Source organism: Meles meles, chromosome X, assembly GCF_922984935.1.
Source record: "Meles meles chromosome X, mMelMel3.1 paternal haplotype, whole genome shotgun sequence".
NCBI classification, from domain to species: Eukaryota; Metazoa; Chordata; class Mammalia; order Carnivora; family Mustelidae; genus Meles; species Meles meles.
The window spans coordinates 9,593,404-9,597,499 of NC_060087.1; the positions used below are offsets into that span (position 1 = coordinate 9,593,404).

Genomic DNA, 4,096 nt, shown 5'->3' on the forward strand with positions numbered 1-4,096 from the left:
TGTTAGCGCTGTGATTATCCTTTTATTTTGTATGGTTATATAATGAACTCCCCCAAATCATAGTTTAAATCAGCAAACATCTATTATCTCTCCACATCTGTGGATCACGAAGTCAAGAGCACCTCAGCTGGGTGATGGCTCTTGGACCCTTACGAGGTTGCAGACAAGCTGTTGACCCGGGCTGTGGTCCCTTGAACATGGGGTTGGGAGATCAGTTTGTAGCCTCCCCCATGTGGTTATTTGCTCACTTCAGTTCCTGGGGGCTGTTGGCAGAGGCTTCAGGTCCTCTGTGGGCCTGATCAAAACAGAAGAGATTGTTGCCCTTAGAACAAGCAATCTTCGAGACCCTGCTCACAGTTCTTTTGGATATAGACCCAGTAGTGGAATTACTGGATCATGTAGTAGTTCTAGATTTAATTTTTTGAGGAACTGTCATACCCTTTCATACTGCTTGGGCCATTTTATGATCTTGTCAACAGGACACATGGGTTTCAGTTACTCTACTTCCTCACTAATTGGTTTCTCTTTTCTTATCTTTTATAAGCCACCCCAATGGGTACCAGGTGGTAGCTCATTGTGGTGTTGACGTGCATTTCTCTAATGGGTGTGGAGGTTGAGCATCTTGTCATGTGTTTGTTGGCCATTTGGAGAAATGTCTGCTCAAGTCTTTTGGCCATTTTAAAATCATGTTATTTGTTTGTTGTTAATCTTATTGAGTTGTGGTTCTGTGTCCTAATTATTCATCAGATAGAGGATGTGCAAAGATTGTCTCCCATAGGATGTCTTTTCACTCTGTTGATTCTGCTCTTGGATACACCAATTTGTTTTGTTTCGCTTTGTTTTGTTGGTTAGTTGGTTTGTTGATGTCTGATCTTATTGATCTGTTACTCTTTTTTTTTTTAAATATTTTATTTATTTGACGGAGAGAAATCACAACTAGGCAGAGAGGCAGGCAGAGAGAGAGGAGAAAGCAGGCTCCCTGCGGAGCAGAGAGCCCAATGCGGGGCTCCATCCCAGGACCCTGGGATCATGACCTGAGCCGAAGGCAGAGGCTTTAATCCACTGAGCCACCCGGGCGCCCCTGATCTGTTACTCTTAGAAAATCCTTTTTGGCTGGACTCCGAGCTGGAGGTAGAAGCTCTCGGCAAGGCCAGCCTCCGTCTCTTGGCAATCTGTTCCTGGTGGGTTTTCTTTGGCCTCCTTCATCCTCTTGGCCAAGAGTTTAGCATGTTTTGCAGCCTCTTCCTTATCTTTCTTAGTGTGCTGTTTCTTCAGAGCGATACACCGTCATTTGCTTTGGAGGACAGGTGGAGTAACAAGACGCTGGATCTTGGGAGCTTTTATTCTAGGTTTCTTACTGTCTTTGCTTGCGGGTTTTCTCACAACATACTGGGGGACATTACCTCTGCGAGACTGAAGAGTTTGCAGGTTCTCGTAGCTCTTTTGGGCCCTGGGTGATGAGGCACAGTACTATCAGTGAGCCTAGGAATATCCTTGTCCTTTTTTTTTTTTTTTTTTTACAATAACCAAACTGAGAACATTGAGATTGATATCCACAGCACAACCCTGAGCATACTTGCACTTTCCTTCTCCATCCCTCCTTGGTCTGTAGCAGGAATGCCCTTACTCAGGTGCAGGTGGACATGGCCATGGGTTAAGACACGCTGCTTCCTGGGGAAGCCTTGTTCCTCATTGCCACGTAATTTTGGCAAAGATCACGTAACCCTTCCATTCTTCACCCAGAGCATCAGCAGCAACTTCTGTAGCCATATGCTTCTTCTTTTTTTTTTAATTTTTTTTAAAATTTAAGTTCAACTAGCCAACATATAGTACATGGTTAGTTCTTGATGTATGTTCAATGATTCATTAGTTGCATAACACCCAGTGCTCATCTGCTTCTCAGAAAAGGTACGGAGTTTGCGTTCATCATCCGCTTCACTTGAGTTTCTGGCAGCCAGTAGCTGGGAAGGAGATGTTCAGCTTTATCCTGAAGCAGCCTACTGCCTCCGAGGCACCACAAAAAGCACGATACACAAACGCCTTTAAGTTTGATAGTGTCCCACGTGTCTCTTATTGCTTTTATTTTCTGTATTTTTGGTGTCATTTCCAAGAAGTCAGTGTGAAAACCAAAGTCACGAAGCTCTTCCTCGATGCTTTTGTCAGGGAGGAAGACCGGGTCCTCTGCCCTTAAATGTCCTTCGGCTAGAGCTGGATTTAGAATCAAAGGACGTGACGCAGATTAACAGGAGAAAATCAAATTTAATAGCATAGATACAGGGAATCCACACAGACATGAGATTCTGAAGGGAAAAGGTAGGGGTCCGGTCTGCTGACACAGTGGGGAGAAAACTCATTAGCAAGAGGTGAAAGGAGATGTTTGGAAAAACAAGATGGTTCTATCCTGCTGATGAGTTCCTTCCTAAAGGGGCCTCGGTTCAAGCTTCCCCTCCTGGGGGCAGGCTCGCCTTTCCAATGTAAATGTAGGCAGTCAAGGGGGCTGCCAAGCACCTTTCCTGCCCTGCGGGCTTTTTATTACTTTTAACTTGAAATAATCTTTATGCCAAAATGGCCTGTTTTGGGGGTGTCTCATCCTACAGCCCTTCATTTTCCTCTGGGAGCTTTACAGTTTTGAATCTTAAGTTCAGTCTTTAATCTACTTTGAGTTAATTTTTGTATGTGGTATAAGAGAAAAGTTCAGCTTCACTCTTTTGCATGTGGATGTCAGTTTTCCCAGTATTATTAGCTGAAAAGACTATCCTTTCCCTAACAAATAGTTTTGGTACCTATGTTGAAGACCATCTGACCACCTATCAGAGGGTTCGTTTGGGGACTCTGTATCCTATTCCATTGGCCTACAGGTCTGTCTTTATGCCAGTACCACACTCTTCTGATTACTATAGCTTTCAAATATGTTTTGAAATCGTGGAGGTGTGAGACCTCCAACTTTACTCTTCTTTTTCTTTTTCTTTTCTTCTTCTTCTTTTTTTTTTAATAGTGAAAAATTTGTATTTAGATTCAGCCAGCTGGACTCAGTTTAGACGATCCCGATTTTGTTGGCAACATCCAAAGCATCATAGTCAGGAGTCAGTTGAACATATGCCTTCTTCTCTGCATCAGGCCTGATCAAGATGCTGACCTTGGCCACATCAATGTCATAGAGCTTCTTCACAGCCTGTTTGATCTGGTGCTTTTTGGCCTGGACATCCACAATGAACACAAGTGTGTTGTTGTCTTCTGTTTTCTTCATGGCTGACTCAGTACTCAGGGAGAACTTGATGATGGCATAGTGATCAAACTTGTTTCCCCTGGGGGTGCTCTTTCAAGGATATTTGGGCTGCCTTCAGAGACGCAGAGTCTTGGGTCATTGGAACGTAGGTGACCTGTGGATTTTCTTTTTTTGTGTGTGACCATGGAAGCCTTTTAGCACAACTTTCTTGGCCTTCAAAGCCTTTGCTTTTGTCTTTGGCTTTGGGAGGGGCAGGGGCTTCTTTCTTAGCTTTCAGTGCCATCTTCACAAAAGGGGTAATCTTCTTTTTCAAGGTTATTTTTGACTAATTGTGGTCCCTTGAAATTTCACATGAATTTTAGGATGGATTTTTTTTTTTTTCTCTACAAAAAGTGCTGTTTGGATTTTGATAGGGCTTGCATTGAATTTGCAGATCCCTTGGATAGTATTGACATCTTAATATTAACTTTTTCAATCCATGAACATAGATGTCTTTCCATTTATTTATGTCTTTAATTTCTTTCAGCAATGTTTTATAGTTTTCAATGTGTAAGTCTTTCACCTCCTTGGTTAAGTTTATCCCTAAGTATTTTATTATTTTTGATGCTATTATAAATATTTTTAAAATTTCCTTTTCAAATTGTTCATTGTCGGTGCATGGAAACACAATTGGTTTTAGTGCATTCACTTTGTATCTTGCAACTTTGCTAAATCATTTATTAGTTCTAACACTTTTTTGTGGGGTTCTTTAGCATTTTCCCATAATAGCTCATGTCCTACAAACAAAGATGGTATTACTTCTTCTTGTCCAGTTTGAATGCCTTTTCTTTCTTTTTCTTACTTCATTGCTCTGGCTGGGACTTCCAGTAC

At 42.0% G+C, this 4,096-nt stretch overlaps 1 pseudogene; it reads right to left on the reverse strand.

The window, feature by feature from the left end:
• Positions 1-3,034: 3,034 nt before the first annotated feature.
• On the reverse strand, positions 3,035-3,509 carry LOC123934844 (annotated as a pseudogene).
• Between the last annotated feature and the right edge of the window lie 587 nt (positions 3,510-4,096).